General features: G+C 39.9%; 1 pseudogene; it reads left to right on the top strand.

Moving 5' to 3' along the window:
• The first annotated feature begins 8,404 nt into the window (after positions 1-8,404).
• LOC149194449 (protein PSK SIMULATOR 1 pseudogene) lies at positions 8,405-9,035 on the top strand (annotated as a pseudogene).
• The last annotated feature ends 8,668 nt before the right edge of the window (positions 9,036-17,703 follow it).

Genomic DNA, 17,703 nt, shown 5'->3' with positions numbered 1-17,703 from the left:
GATAATAGAATTACAGTTGAAGCTACAGCCAACTAATCTACCTAAGGTCAGGGAGCAGTGCGACACAGCCATCAAGGAGCACATGGCTACTCTGGAGAAGGCAGTTAAAGGCTGTGACTTCCTTTTTAACCACTCCATGGAGTTATGGGACACTTTGCAGGGGGACCCAAACCATCAGTGATTAAGTATAGAAATCAGAGAAGTCCAGCAGAAATATGATGAGATCAAGTCAACTGCGTGCGCATTGGCGCCAGTCCAGCGCTTCGTGCGCCTATAGGAAGGGAAGTTGCTATAGGCACAAGTTCAGGAATTGCAACAAAAAGGATCAGTGTTAAAGGCTCAAATTCAACCTTGGACAAAGGAGCCTAGCCAGATTTCTCAAACCATTCAGGAGAAACTAAAAGCTTTGTAGTAGACTCAGAGGACCATGAGTTTGGCAGCAAAGGGACCAACTACAAAAAAGTTGGTCGAAGAGGTGAAGCAGGTTGCAGTACAAGGAATCACAGATCTAGAAGCATTGAAGCAAGATTTTAGTGAGCTATGCCAAAATGTAGAGAAGCCAACTGAGTGACTCGAGGATGATTCACCATATATGTGTTGGGGGCCTGTTGGGATAGGGTCCCTAGGGTCAGTTTTGGGTTAGTTTAATCAATTTTTGAGAAGAATTTTGTAAAGAATGTAAAGTCTCCACAAAATGTGAATGCAGAGCGCATAGCTAAGTAGGAGTCAAAGGGGCTTTAGCCCCTTGTTTGGGTAAGTAATAGGTCAGTTTTGAAACTCACCCATGGTTCGCAGACCATGGTATTTTATTGAAAAAAAATTTATATAGTTGAGTCATAGTCAGTCTTAGGAAGTAACTTTTGGTGAATATTGTGGTTTTGGCCAAGTGCTAAGGGAGGAAAGCTTTGTTTCCTGTACTTAGACGAAAGGGGAAGGATCATGCAGCTGAATGCGTGGAGACCTTGGCAAGTCTGCAGTTGAGTGCGTGGGCCCCTGTAGCTGAGTGCACAGGGTAGAAAAGTCTATAAATTGAATGTTGATATTAATAAAGACTTGTTAGACTCCGTCTCAACATGAGATTGATTCTTCTTCAAAACAGGGTTTTGAAGAAGAAATCATTAATGTGCTGTTTAGATTATGTAATTTGTTCTCCAGCTCTTCAAAAGGCAGCAGCAAACTTCAACGCTCCTATCCCTGCACAAGCACAATTTGAAATATCATCAGCAATCAAAGGCAAAAAGCTATTTGGAGGGCGCCATCTGCATTTTTGGAATAGGATACTAATCTTCATATTTTTATGTTCAGTAACTAAAGTCAATTACTTCACATTGCGCTATGGCTTCATCTCTGCACACTTAGCTCCGGGAAGCAGATTTAATTTTCACCAATATATTGAGAGAAGCCCTGAATGAACACTACTCACAGGCATTTTAATTCTATGGTTCTTGCATATGTTATGCCCTGGAATAGTAAAGGTTATAACATGGCCATAAAATTTCGTGCCAAACTTACACATGTATCACCGGTCTGGTATCAGTTGAAGAGAATTGGGACAGAGCTACAGTTATTTGGTAAGCATGATGCTGGTCAACAGTGGATGGCTCAAGTTCGTAAGCATGGGCTGCCATTGATGCAGACTTTGAGAGAACATCATGGTTGGTTGTTGAATTTATTAGCATTTTTCAAACTTCCAGATTCAAATTCAAGATCGGCCGTGAACTGTCCCCGAATAATCATTGGGAAGCATAGTATAGAGATCAAATCCGATTTGAGGGACATGGCTCTCCAGCTTAGTTCTTTTCTGGCATTGGATGAGGTCCAGATATATATCCTGGTGAGCAGGTCTTTTAAACAGGAGACCCTTGTTACAACAGATGGAATTGAATCATTTTTAGGAAACAATTGCAATGCGATATTTCTTGGAGCGTCAATGTTTGTTAAAATGTGCACGGCAAATCCTCATGTACAATTGTACAGGTGTAAATGCTTTTTCAGAGTATATTGCAATAAGGTAACAAGCTCTGAGCTCTAGACAGATGGGCTTATCTGTGTATTTGAATTTGTTTCTGGACGTAAGAGGAAATGCAGGGGCAGGTCCAGTTATAGAAACCCATTAACACCTGAAAAACATGGTCAAAATATAACCAAGGTTAAACAAATGTCTCATCCAAATGATTGCCCTGAGATCAATACAAGTGAAGGTTATTTGCAGCACAAGAAGGTTGCTGTTGTTTCAACAGATTAATATGATCAGTTTCCGGATTTGTCCAGCCCTTCAAGAGGTCATGACAGACACCAGAGAAAGTCCAATTGTAAGAAAATCTGATGGTGGGGATAAAGTCCAAGAATGTTATTGGGTTCCAGTCGGATGTGCCAGATTTAAGGAACTTGTCCAGATGGTGTATGTATGCAGAAAGTGGGCTAGACGAGCATCAATGTTGGTTGCTCGTACAATGTTTGCTTGTTGTGTTCTGGATTAGAGTATTATTGTTGCAGGTGGGTTCACCAATTCTAGGTAGTCTATTTCCAAAGCAGAAATATATGATCCAGAGCGAGATATATGGGAACCTATAGCCGAACTTCAACATTCTCCTAATTCGGCTTGCTGTGGTTTAGTATTTGACGGGAAATCGCATGTACTGCATTTCGGTACAAATATAATGTGAAGGCTTGCTCGGTGAAACCTCAGTGAGAGGTTCAGTGTAATCTCAGAGAGGATGCTTCAGGAGCTCGGATTAGGCACAGTAGAAGGATCTCGGTACTACCACAGGCAGAAGAAAAGGGGTCTCGATGCTAACTCAGTCACCATGTCAATACAGTTTCGGTGTTACCTTTGTTCAGCGCTATTACAGTGACCTCAATTCAATAAATCACATGACCACAGTAATCTCAACTCAGTGATATTTCAATGATTCTAGTGCAGTGAATAGGACTCAGTTCTATCACAGTAGTATAAGCTTCGGTACTATGAATACATTTCAGTATTGTTACAGTGTATCACAGAGAATAAGTCTTGGTAAAACTACAGTGATGCCTATCATAAGAAGTATCACTACAATGGTATCTGTCATGGTCATAAGGAGAATTCGAGTTGAAGTAATATATGGTCGAAGTACTATAATAGCTAAGGCATTTCTATGGTTGTTTCGAGAGGGACTTTCTCTTAACTATGAGGAAGCCAGAGCATTGCTGGGGCGACTCGAATATCAGCGAGGAAATGTCGAAGCAGCGCTTCATGTATTTGAAGGAATAGACATCACTGCTATATAACGTGGCTTGTTCCAGTTGCTACCAATACAACCAAAGCACATCATGGGTTTGGATGGGTTGGAGAGTGGGCAAGCACAGGATCTGCCTTGGATCGAAGGTTACCTGGACACAATGAGTTGACACTCGTTCAAACTTTTCACTATGCAGAGAAAGAGAGGACAGAATATTACATTTTTGAACTGATTGTGTGGCTTCATCATCTTGTTAGTCGAGCCAAAACAGCTTCAATGGCAACAAGTCTCCTATTAAATCACCTGTACGTTCTCCAATAAAAGAACTACAAATCTCCCTGCGACAAATCCAGAAAATCCAACTCCGACAGCAAATGGACAAGATAAACCTCTTCTTGAGCTTTCTGAGGCAGAGAGAGATATGTTAAAAGCTGTAAATTTCAGAAAATTGACACCTGGGATAAGTAAAAGTCAAGAGTTTGATACAGCTAAGTTAAGATCCATTGACGAATCTACATGTAAGCTGATCAAAAGCAATAGTCACTCTCCCACTACCAACACGAAGAATGAGTTTAATGGACTGAGGCGACATTCTACACTACCAACCTTAGACTTTGACATCAATAGGACTAAAGCTCTAGATGTGATAGATAGGGTTGATAATCTGAGGCTTTTGTAACAGCTTTCATGTTAGAACGTGATATGCTCAAATGAACCTCGACATTGGCGCTACCTGAACACCTGTCATAGCAGAGAATCAGGAACCGATAAGCTATTTTTTTTTACTGCAGTTGCAAACTGGCACACAAGATTCGATTATCTTCAGCAATGGAAATTGACACCTGTAATGCCACTAATGCCACCGCTATTCAAACGGTGCCAGAACAACAAAAGAGGATTCGATTCCTATTTCCCTAGATTTTAATTAATGTTTCAAACTGGATTTGCGCCCCATGTGTCAGTCATTAGAGGATTTCAGGGAAATACTGTTCTATCTTTAGCATAGATGGAACGCCCATTTCTAATTTTTGTAATTGTAATTGTAACAGCGCAGAGGATTTTTGGGGTCAATTTGTTTTGCCTGGGTAGCATGTATTTGATTTATTGTATTAAAAATTCATTAGTGGAGAGAAAGGGTGAAGGAGGGAGAGTTTTTTCTGAGCGCTGGGAGCTGCTGGAGAAGCAGAGAGCTTTGTATTGTACAGTTTTCTGCAGAGAATTTAATGGAATTTCACAGCTCTGTTTGCTGAGATTCATGTGGTATGTTGATTTAGCATAAGTTTTTCCCTTTGTCTCATATGTAATCAGTTATATTCCATTTCATTTCATGACCCTTTCAAGCTGAACAAATGAAGTGATTAGGTAGGAATTCATAGTATTATATGCTCCTCCTATAAGTTTGTTCGCATTCGATGTTTTCTACTGTTTAAGGAGGATTCAGAGTTATTGTCTGCCCTCCTTAACTCCTCACCAGTCTTGCCATCCCGTTTGAAACCAGATTTGGTGTTAAATTGCATGCCTACCTTGCCTCTGTTGATAACCTATGTAGTCATTATATTTCTCTGTTTGAAGCTGTGATTTTGCCCATGTAGCCCAGAAAAGCCCCGTCATTCCATTAAAAAAAACCCCACAAATCATCAAATCAAACCCCCTATCAAATTTACTAGCCTAATATCTTTGATCCTAATTGGTCAGCCTAATTATATTGAAAGATCTACCGAATCTGACCCGAGAGAGCCTTCTCATACCTCGTAGGGCTAGCTACGAGGTGAAATGGTTTGATGTAGCCTTGAAGGTTTACCTTCCTCAGCCTAGGGTGAAATCTCAAGCGCTAACATAGTGGCGACCATACTGGGGAGAACAAACTTGTTTGTTGATTGATGTGTTTGTTTCGTAAGTCTTAGACGGAGCCTGAAGTTACGCCAGAAGCCTTCGAAAACGCTCTTGTTTTACATCAGCGTTAGTAGATAAACGCTGCTTCAGTCAATCTCCGTGAGCTTGTGAAAACAAACACTTCATTTGACACTTTACCCCAGTACATAAATCAAGTTCAGATCTGATTGTTGATAGTGGACAACGATCAGACACTTGAAAGGCTGAATCATTCACCTGGTGACTCCAACTTGATTCAGACATTCCAGTGCCTGTTGATATGTTCATGCAATGGTAGGGTATGTGGCAGACCCTGCACTTTGTGAAGTTCTAGATGGAGTTAGAGAGATGTTAGCAGGTATTGAAATTAATGAAGAATTTTTCAGTATTTTCCTTCAATGTGTGAAATCTCCGAAGCTTCATCTTGAAGGCAAAACTAGATTTTATGAGTTAGTTGTTGAAAGAGTTGAAAATGAAATTCAGTATATCGATGAGCAAATTCAGTCTTATGATTTCCAAGACCCTAAAAAGTTCTTGGAAATCCTTCCTCCATCGAAACAAGCAATAACAGACTTGCCTATAGAGGTATACATTGACAATGTGCAGCTGGAAGTATGCATTGCAGAGTTGGGGCAGCCAACAGAGGCCGGTGTCCGTGATCCTATTGCAGCATATATGGACATATTTTTCACTCTGATGGACAGATCAGGCTGTCTTTTCCGTGACCGGGCTCAGTATGTGCATGAAGGGCTGCCAGCAATTGCATCTGTGACTTCGTGGCAGCATTCTCAAACGGCTTCATTTTCAGGTTTACTCGAATGGTTAATATGGCATTTTAGTATTACCTGATCTAGTGTTTGTACAGCAGATTAGAATAGGTTATGTACATAAATAAGCAGCTATAAGGGCAGCATCTTGTTTCAGTTGGCTTTTAGTTTGTTTGAGTTCAGTTTCAGTGTGAAAATAAGTCTTCAGCTGTGTTGATTTGTTGATGATGACTCCATTGCCCAATGGTGGAGGCACGGTCTGCTCTCCCAAAGTTCTGCGGTTCTTGGCACCTCCAGGAAGCTGCAGCTGCCATCCCAAGTGGAGCCAATGTTAGACTCCGTCTCAACATGAGATTGATTCTTCTTCAAAACAGGGTTTTGAAGAAGAAATCATTAATGTGCTGTTTAGATTATGTAATTTGTTCTCCAGCTCTTCAAAAGGCAGCAGCAAACTTCAACGCTCCTATCCCTGCACAAGCACAATTTGAAATATCATCAGCAATCAAAGGCAAAAAGCTATTTGGAGGGCGCCATCTGCATTTTTGGAATAGGATACTAATCTTCATCTTTTTATGTTCAGTGACTAAAGTCAATTACTTCACATTGCGCTATGGCTTCATCTCTGCACACTTAGCTCCGGGAAGCAGATTTAATTTTCACAAATATATTGAGAGAAGCCCTGAATGAACACTACTCACAGGCATTTTAATTCTATGGTTCTTGCATATGTTATGCCCTGGAATAGTAAAGGTTATAACATGGCCATAAAATTTCGTGCCAAACTTACACATGTATCACCGGTCTGGTATCAGTTGAAGAGAATTGGGACAGAGCTACAGTTATTTGGTAAGCATGATGCTGGTCAACAGTGGATGGCTCAAGTTCGTAAGCATGGGCTGCCATTGATGCAGACTTTGAGAGAACATCATGGTTGGTTGTTGAATTTATTAGCATTTTTCAAACTTCCAGATTCAAATTCAAGATCGGCCGTGAACTGTCCCCGAATAATCATTGGGAAGCATAGTATAGAGATCAAATCCGATTTGAGGGACATGGCTCTCCAGCTTAGTTCTTTTCTGACATTGGATGAGGTCCAGATATATATCCTGGTGAGCAGGTCGTTTAAACAGGAGACCCTTGTTACAACAGATGGAATTGAATCATTTTTAGGAAACAATTGCAATGCGATATTTCTTGGAGCGTCAATGTTTGTTAAAATGTGCACGGCAAATCCTCATGTACAATTGTACAGGTGTAAATGCTTTTTCAGAGTATATTGCAATAAGGTAACAAGCTCTGAGCTCTGGACAGATGGGCTTATCTGTGTATTTGAATTTGTTTCTGGACGTAAGAGGAAATGCAGGGGCAGATCCAGTTATAGAAACCCATTAACACCTGAAAAACATGGTCAAAATATAACCAAGGTTAAACAAATGTCTCATCCAAATGATTGCCCTGAAATCAATACAAGTGAAGGTTATTTGCAGCACAAGAAGGTTGCTGTTGTTTCAACAGATTAATATGATCAGTTTCCGGATTTGTCCAGCCCTTCAAGAGGTCATGACAGACACCAGAGAAAGTCCAATTGTAAGAAAATCTGATGGTGGGGATAAAGTCCAAGAATGTTATTGGGTTCCAGTTGGATGTGCCAGATTTAAGGAACTTGTCCAGATGGTGTATGTATGCAGAAAGTGGGCTAGACGAGCATCAATGTTGGTTGCTCGTACAATGTTTGCTTGTTGTGTTCTGGATTAGAGTATTATTGTTGCAGGTGGGTTCACCAATTCTAGGTAGTCTATTTCCAAAGCAGAAATATATGATCCAGAGCGAGATATATGGGAACCTATAGCCGAACTTCAACATTCTCCTAATTCGGCTTGCTGTGGTTTAGTATTTGACGGGAAATCGCATGTACTGCATTTCGGTACAAATATAATGTGAAGGCTTGCTCGGTGACACCTCAGTGAGAGGTTCAGTGTAATCTCAGAGAGGATGCTTCAGGAGCTCGGATTAGGCACAGTAGAAGGATCTCGGTACTACCACAGGCAGAAGAAAAGGGGTCTCGATGCTAACTCAGTCACCATGTCAATACAGTTTCGGTGTTACCTTTGTTCAGCGCTATTACAGTGACCTCAATTCAATAAATCACATGACCACAGTAATCTCAACTCAGTGATATTTCAATGATTCTAGTGCAGTGAATAGGACTCAGTTCTATCACAGTAGTATAAGCTTCGGTACTATGAATACATTTCAGTATTGTTACAGTGTATCACAGAGAATAAGTCTTGGTAAAACTACAGTGATGCCTATCATAAGAAGTATCACTACAATGGTATCTGTCATGGTCATAAGGAGAATTCGAGTTGAAGTAATATATGGTCGAAGTACTATAATAGCTAAGGCATTTCTATGGTTGTTTCGAGAGGGACTTTCTCTTAACTATGAGGAAGCCAGAGCATTGCTGGGGCGACTCGAATATCAGCGAGGAAATGTCGAAGCAGCGCTTCATGTATTTGAAGGAATAGACATCACTGCTATATAATGTGGCTTGTTCCAGTTGCTACCAATACAACCAAAGCACATCATGGGTTTGGATGGGTTGGAGAGTGGGCAAGCACAGGATCTGCCTTGGATCGAAGGTTACCTGGACACAATGAGTTGACACTCGTTCAAACTTTTCACTATGCAGAGAAAGAGAGGACAGAATATTACATTTTTGAACTGATTGTGTGGATTCATCATCTTGTTAGTCGAGCCAAAACAGCTTCAATGGCAACAAGTCTCCTATTAAATCACCTGTACGTTCTCCAATAAAAGGACTGCAAATCTCCCTGCGACAAATCCAGAAAATCCAACTCCGACAGCAAATGGACAGGATAAACCTCTTCTTGAGCTTTCTGAGGCAGAGAGAGATATGTTAAAAGCTGTAAATTTCAAAAAATTGACACCTGGGATAAGTAAAAGTCAAGAGTTTGATACAGCTAAGTTAAGATCCATTGACGAATCTACATGTAAGCTGATCAAAAGCAATAGTCACTCTCCCACTACCAACACGAAGAATGAGTTTAATGGACTGAGGCGACATTCTACACTACCAACCTTAGACTTTGACATCAATAGGACTAAAGCTCTAGATGTGATAGATAGGGTTGATAATCTGAGGCTTTTGTAACAGCTTTCATGTTAGAACGTGATATGCTCAAATGAACCTCGACATTGGCGCTACCTGAACACCTGTCATAGCAGAGAATCAGGAACCGAGAAGCTATTTTTTTTTACTGCAGTTGCTAACTGGCACACAAGATTCGATTATCTTCAGCAATGGAAATTGACACCTGTAATGCCACTAATGCCACCGCTATTCAAACGGTGCCAGAACAACAAAAGAGGATCCGATTCCTATTTCCCTAGATTTTAATTAATGTTTCAAACTGGATTTGCGCCCCATGTGTCAGTCATTAGAGGATTTCAGGGAAATACTGTTCTATCTTTAGCATAGATGGAACGCCCATTTCTAATTTTTGTAATTGTAATTGTAACAGCGCAGAGGATTTTTGGGGTCAATTTGTTTTGCCTGGGTAGCATGTATTTGATTTATTGTATTAAAAATGTCATTAGTGGAGAGAAAGGGTGAAGGAGGGAGAGTTTTTTCTGAGCGCTGGGAGCTGCTGGAGAAGCAGAGAGCTTTGTATTGTACAGTTTTCTGCAGAGAATTTAATGGAATTTCAAAGCTCTGTTTGCTGAGATTCATGTGGTATGTTGATTTAGCATAAGTTTTTCCCTTTGTCTCATATGTAATCAGTTATATTCCATTTCATTTCATGACCCTTTCAAGCTGAACAAATGAAGTGATTAGGTAGGAATTCATAAGTATTATATGCTCCTCCTATAAGTTTGTTCGCATTCGATGTTTTCTACTGTTTAAGGAGGATTCAGAGTTATTGTCTGCCCTCCTTAACTCCTCACCAGTCTTGCCATCCCGTTTGAAACCAAATTTGGTGTTAAATTGCATGCCTACCTTGCCTCTGTTGATAACCTATGTAGTCATTATATTTCTCTGTTTGAAGCTGTGATTTTGCCCATGTAGCCCAGAAAAGCCCCGTCATTCCATTAAAAAAAACCCCACAAATCATCAAATCAAACCCCCTATCAAATTTACTAGCCTAATATCTTTGATCCTAATTGGTCAGCCTAATTATATTGAAAGATCTACCGAATCTGACCCGAGAGAGCCTTCTCATACCTCGTAGGGCTAGCTACGAGGTGAAATGGTTTGATGTAGCCTTGAAGGTTTACCTTCCTCAGCCTAGGGTGAAATCTCAAGCGCTAACAAGACTGATTTTTGAACAAATATCTTGCCTTTGTGTATTATTCTCGTTTTTTTTCAAGTTATGTGTTATGGCTTAATGATCTGTTTTCTATAAAATAATGTATAATTGCTGTACGAACCTAATGAATCGTTAATGTCTATGCATGAACTAGGTGATAATCTGTTTTTGCAAAGGTAATAGTTAAATCTATTATGATTTCTGTTGAATCAGGTAGATCTGTGTGAAGGAAGATCTAGGGTTACTATTTAGTGTTCGAACATGAACGATCTGCTTCTTTTAGGTCTATAAAATCTATTCGCAGGCCTTCGCGAAGGTCTAGAGGTTGTTTTCATAGAGTTGCAGTAGCGAACCATAAGAAGACTTAGATTTGCATGAAGGAAATTCTGAGCTATGAGGACTTGAGATCACTTATCACACAGTCTCTGGATGCAAAAACTTGGTTCTAACATCCCCCAATACTGCTTCAGGTGAGACTATAGCCTACGCTACACAGATTGCTGTTGAAAGGGCCAGTAGGTAGGGTTTTGTTGGTTGGCACAAACAATTTTGAACCTAGGTCAGGCCCCATTAAGCCAACAGTCACATAATGGGATGATCAAGAAATAAATGTGGAAGGGTCATCTCGAGAAATGAGAGTCGGGATGGGAACAAAGATTGTTAATTAAAAAAAAAGGTTTTTTTACACCTCAGGGTTTTGCCAAAAGTATTCCAATAAAAGAGAGTGTGGTCTGAGATATTCATGTCTTGAGAGACAAGAAGAATTGTTTATTGATGGCACACTTAAGAACTTAGACATTTTTTTTTTTGAAAAATTTATGAGTGATTTGTCTATGAAATATGTACAAGGTGGAAAGTGATCAAATTATATATAAGTAGGATATGCAAACTTAAAAGGGTCCCCATTTTTTATGGATTAAGTACAAAATGGGGGGTTGTTGTTTTACTACAACAAAACCCTAAACTATTTAAAGTATTAATCTCTTAATCTATCTATGTATTGTGCTTACCCAATGATGACCACCACTAGTATACCAACATAATATGTATTTAATATATATTACTACTACATGAATGTTGGTATGTATACTACTATATATATAAACATAATATGTGAGTATATATATTGGTATATATACAACCATAATATGTTGATATATAATAAATGATATCTATATAGTATTATTTTGGTGTATATATACCAGTATATACATACTTTTACATATATTGGTATATATATGTTGACATATATATGAACATAATATTGATATATCTATGTGTATATATACATACACATATACCTAATTTTGGCTATTCACCTAAGATTGCATGAGGACTTGCAAAGTCTCAGATGTGAGGAAGACATTGGAATTTCATTTTGAGGCCTTTACTACTATCAAAAGTGTGAGTTTTTCCATTTATACTCCCTCTTGTAGCCAATGATCATTCCTATTTTTTCACAATTACTTGCATTATGGTCATGACATGCTGATGAGGTGTGATGTTAAATTCAAATCTCTTCCCTTATTTTTAATTGAGTTATTTGAGCTAGAGCTTGCCTTTTCTAATATGAGTATCAGATCTTATAACCCTAGTAAAGATCTAGTAACCAAATCATTAGTTGTCATATATATGCACCCCCAGGGTGAAAATTTCCACATGGTTTTCATTGTTAGGTAGCTTGAGATGGATCAATGTTGGTTGGATTGCTCCTAGTTTAAACAAGAAAGGTGTCGACTCATAATTAATTCTCTAGTCAAATGCATGGCGGTAATGCATACAACACAAGCACTGTTGGATAATTAATCAATTTAAAGGTTTTGGAAAATGGCACAAATATTTTCAGGCATGGCATGTCATGAAAATATCATATGCCAAAATACAAGCAACTACCCACACTAGTGAGAGTTATATTTGTCAATGGCATTACACCCTACTCTACTTTTGGGATGTAAACAATTATGAAGTATTTGTGTACTGGGGAGCTATTCATGGTTCAATACACCCTCCCTATACTATATAACATCTATAATAAGTAAAGGTCAAAGGTTGATGTTTATAATATTACAGGATTGGTCAAGAAAGCAATCAAATTGTGTATTGAAAAATTGTTCAAATGGTCCAATATGAAGGCCATATGTTGGTGTATATTGCAGTTCGATGACAAGGCATATGTGGATCCATGCTAAGTATATGTAGATTGTCTTTACAATTATAATGTGAACTTGTGTATTCCTCTTTTAATATAAATGATGTTATTCTAAGTTTTATTTTATGGAAGTACTTAGACTATTGATCCAGAATGGATCTTGTTAAGTCAAGTCGAAGTTTGCTATATGTTGAAGTCCAAGAAGGACCTAGGCAGAAAAATTGTTCTTGACATGTGCAAATTTTTACCATCTTAGTTTCTCACGATATCAACTCCAAGTGGAATATCTCGACACGTTGGTTCCAGTGGTATCTCCGAATTCACATTTGGCCTCCATACAAGGGAGAAAACACCCATTGAAGTTTATGGTGAATAGGTGAAAAGGGGCCTTGCTGACCATGTGGTGTTCACACAGTTCAACATGTGGCAATGGTCAAGTGAACATGTCAAAGTTCATCTCTGGTGCATATTTCCAGGTGAATGGTGACATTTTGGGTTTTGGTTGGTTAAAGATTCATATTATAAGTCATGGGTGCATTAATAAGTTTATGGCACAGTTGCAAACCTATGGTTTCTAAACCATATGACATACCATATATGAAAATAAAGGTGCACATTTTTTTTAATGTTAAAACATGCCTAAGGTTCAAACTGTGTGTAAAAACCATGGTGGGCGCAAAGACTTATGTTATCAAACCATGGTGGAAGAATATGTAATGAACCTATGGTATGTAATGAACTTATGGGGAATAAGCAATATGGTGGAGTAAATCAAAACATATGGAAAAAAGTTATAAACTATGGTGTAGAATTATAAAAAAGTATAAACGGGTTCATACATGGTGGATCCTAGTCCAGTCACATGGCATGAAGGTCCAGTCACATGGTGGCAGAGTTAATGGCCATGACCGCCGGAGGATGTGAGTCAACTTGACAACAAAGCACTAAAGATAAGGTGTTAAACCATATTGAAAACATATATGTTAAAGTTCAATGGAAAATATATATTAAAAGAAAAACTATGGCTTTTATACAACGCAAAGGTGACAACCATGTGGCCCAGTGATATAGTGCAGCAAGGATGACAACACACAATATGTGGTTCAGTCAACACGTCAAAGCAGGTCGAAACCACCGAGGTTAGATGCCACAGGTCTGTGGTTCTATAGATCATCAGGTATGTGGCTACAACAAGTGTTATCTGGCATAGAGATGTGTCACATGACACAGAGATGCGGGCACGGTTAAAAAAACATTGTCGAGTTGTTTCCATGACTGAAGGAGGTTGTGAACGTGGAGTACTGAGATAACATTGCCATGGGATATGCCATCGAGTTGTAGGAAACAGGTAAGGAGTAGGTCCAGTTCACATGGAAAACGGTGTATGACTATGTGGCATGGGGTTACCGCTGAAAGTAGTTCACATGCTCGCATGTTTCCATAACACTTGACTGCCACACCGACCAGAGTTGAGTTATGATATGGTCTTTCGCTGAGTTATATGATAAAACTTTGGATTATCAGTGTAACAAAAGCCACCAGTCCAATCTATATGCGCCATGAATAAACCTTAGGATAAGACATTATATCGATGCGCGAAGGATATTGTATTTGGTTCACACTTTGTAAACCATATTCATTATATGGTTAGACCATACTAAAATGAAATGTGCCAAAGTTAATAGTTGTTATAACTATAGCGCTAAGTGTAATTTTGTTATTGCACCGAGTATAGGATTGTCCACCTAATTAAAACAACTTGCAATGTATATCCCAGTAGGTTCAAACTTGGAACCTAGCCAAGGCATTACAAAAGGATTACCATTGCACCACTATAGAGGGGGAGTTGAATAGGGAGCTCTTGTTGTAGCAGCTACAAACACCCTCCAAAAATTTTCCTTAGCTTCATTTTGGAGCCTCCCTACCAACCATCCTTAGCAACATGTCTTGCACTATCAAGTGCATAGGCTTCAACTGATTTTTAGTGGCTCGCCAGTCTGTGCATATCAGTTTGCTTCACTCCCTTCACAAGCTACCATTCCAGACTTAGGTTATTTGCTAGTTGAGAATATTCCCAAGAAAATTGCGCAATTCTGGAGGGGAAGCAACCTTCCCTCCAGAAACTATGTTGATTTGTTGGGCAGCCTGTTGGGCTCCAGAATTACGCAAAACAGTTAGACAGGCTTCCCATAGAAAAGTTTGCAATCAGGCCCAGCACTGGGCCTCAGCCTAGAAATTATGCAATTCTGGGAGACAGTCACCTACTGACCCTAGAAATTACACAATCCCTTAGGGACAGCCAACCCAGCTTAGCCTAGAAACTGCGCAAATCCCACTCCTCAACTTGCAGGTTGTTGTGTGTTCCTTCCGGTTGACCAGTACCATATGGGACCCAACAAAATTGATTTGCATGCATGGGATTCTTTTCCTGAAATAGAAAAAAATATTATTCAAAAATCATCCCTATATTTTATGGATCTATTTTTAGCAGCTAGAGGTTACATGCAAAGATCGTTTTAGAAACTGCCCTCCAAGTGTCGCTTTTTCCTAGATTTATGGCATGCGCGTCATGAGCCTCAGAATTATTTATTCGATGCTACAGAGCTCATTCTTCACATAGATCTTGGAGCTCTAACATCCCACATCACATCCAGGAGTCATCAGCACTTTCAGTTCAGCTTTTTCTGGGTAAGTCTGCTTTACATGTCTTGTGTAACATTTCTGTTGATTTTTGCTTTTTGACTTGTGCGAGTGTTGTCTACTTTATTTCTATGAATGCTTGTTGTCATTTTCATGCATGTTAGCATGTACAAGCACCATTTTAGTTTTCATTTGCATCTCACGGCTGTCACATGCATGACACTATTTTTGCATCGACAATCGCCGTTACGGCGACCCATTTCGCACACATGCATGTTTTCCTGTTTTATGAATCTTGCATTTGTTATTTTCATGCATGATCATTCACTCTTTCTTACATTCAATTTCCCCATGCATTCGAAGTTTCACATGTTTTCAATTGCCTGTTAGCGAGTCTAGGTAACCTTGGCCCAGGCCTTGCCTTGCCTTGAAAGAATTGCGCATTCCTGAGAGGGAAGGTTCTTCCTTCCTCCCAAAAAATGTGAAAAAACTGGCTAGATGCTATCCTCCAGACCTGCTTTGCACAAAACTAAGAGGTAGTTCTCTGTTGGCCCAGAAAATTGCACAATGCTATCCCTCGGCCTACATGCCTTACTGACTGAAATTGTGCATTGCACAATCTCAAATCCCAACAGGTCATCCTAGATTGTGCACTATGTAATTCCATTAGATAACCAGTTTCCCAACAGTCTTGACTGTCTTTTGTGTAGTTTGACAGTTAGTCTCCCGACCTCCTGGTGAAAATTTCACAATCCTTGCCATCAGCATCCCAGGTATGTTGCATGTCAATCCTCAAGTTTTCTTTGGTTTTCAACTGACAGATTGATTGCCATGAATTTTTCCATGTCTCTAGGTATAGCAGGTGTTTGTCCGTCTCTCAAAAGTTCAGGTTCAATGGCCTCCAATAGAGCAGGATCAAAGGACGCTGACGAAAGCGGAACTAGAGATGTAGTTGAGCAAGTGTCTATGAATTTGTCGATTTACGAAGACACCAAGTTTCTCATAGAAAAACACATCAAGCTAAAATGGAAGGACATCAATGATACATTCTCAAGCACATTTGGGGAAGATCTGGAAGGCCACAAGGTCTATGTGAATATTCACAAGTCTGACTTGTACTAGATTGCATGCAAGTATCCCACGTTTCCATGTGCATACATGATACATTGGATCATCTCGTACACTAATCCTAAGATGATGGTGTTAAGTAGTACCAGTGGGACACATATTGCTACATTCAGGGTGAAGGACTTTCAGCAGATGTACCGCTTGCCGTAGTCTGTGATCACGATGGTGACACCCTTCAACAGACCAAGTAGCACTACAAACTCTAGAGACATCTTGAGGAGCTAGGTGAAAGAGTCAACCCAGTTCAGGATGAAACCCAACCAGTCTTACAAGACGAAGATACTGCGGAAGGCATATAATTACTTGATCATATTTTCATATTGCTTTTATGGCCAAGACAACACAGAGACTTTCCCGTAGAGTTGGGTGATTGCATTGGACCAACTGGCCAGTGAAGGTAGACCATGCAACTGGTCTAACATGTTGGATCATAGGCTGAACAAACATGTAACAAAAGCCCAAAAGCCGCCCAAAGATCACCAAGCAGAGGTATACATGTCTGCATACATTTTGGATGCAATATGTGCCGACGAGAAGTTCTCAGGCTTGAGTTGGACATGGACATCAGTGGAAACCTCTGTACACACTTACTGTAGATTGTTTTCCAAATGCATCTTTCGCAGAGTCATCACACAGTTGTCAGGCCATTTTGTCACCTCGGTGTACAAGATGATATTTGAGCAGGATCCACTTTGCATGTCACTCGCAGTGATGGAGGAATTTATTGACATTGCAGATTGGTATGCCTCACCTCTTGGCACCTTCATACATATGCACATCATAGAGAAGACTCTGCATGTTCTAGCAAAGTTTTCCATGGACAAGCTCATCATGCAAGAAGTGTTGTACCACATCTCGACAGGACTGTCATCTATACTGCATCAGAAGAAGAAGGCACCCTAGCCCACACTTCCTTTGTGGATCAGGTTGTACAAGATACAGAATCTCAAGCATGTTGATGCCAAGACAGAAGAGTTCAAAAGATTTAATTTTGGCACCAGAAGTTTCAATCCGTACGACCCGCATTGCTTTGTAAAGGACCACTATGCGAGAGTGTACCTTCCTTCGATCCATGGGGCATGTCATTAGGCTAAGGAAGACCCATGGAGATATTGCTACAACTTCTCCAGGTTCAATGAACTGGTCGGCATAGTTGTGGAATGGTTAGAAAAGCGGCGTGAAGCAACATCTCAGAGAACACCATCATCAGCAACAGCAGAGGGAAATAGACTCGCGCGTGACAAAGGCAAGAGGAAGGTTGCCGATAGCACAGAGGAAAAACAAAGTTTCAAGTTCAAAGCAGATCCACTTATGGAGAAAGTAGCTTTAGAGATAGAGACAAAAAGGTGACAGCGTGACAGGAGGAATGCACAAAGGCAGAGAGAGAAACAGAGGATGGAGGAAACATTGAAGGAGTTGCAAGAGTTGAAGCAACAACTTTGGGAGGAGCAAGAGCTATGCGGAGAGGAGAAGGAAGCGCAACAGGGACAAACATAGCAGGAGGCACAACATGCACATATTAATGAAACTGCAACCATATAGATTGTAGACTCATCTGAGCAAATGACACAAAGCAGACATGGTGAGCAGTCACA

Source organism: Pinus tabuliformis, chromosome 2_2, assembly GCF_031772625.1.
Source record: "Pinus tabuliformis cultivar Carrire ecotype Pingquan chromosome 2_2, CPIR1, whole genome shotgun sequence".
Taxonomy (NCBI): Eukaryota; Viridiplantae; Streptophyta; class Pinopsida; order Pinales; family Pinaceae; genus Pinus; species Pinus tabuliformis.
This window is presented reverse-complemented; position numbering and strand designations above follow the sequence as displayed.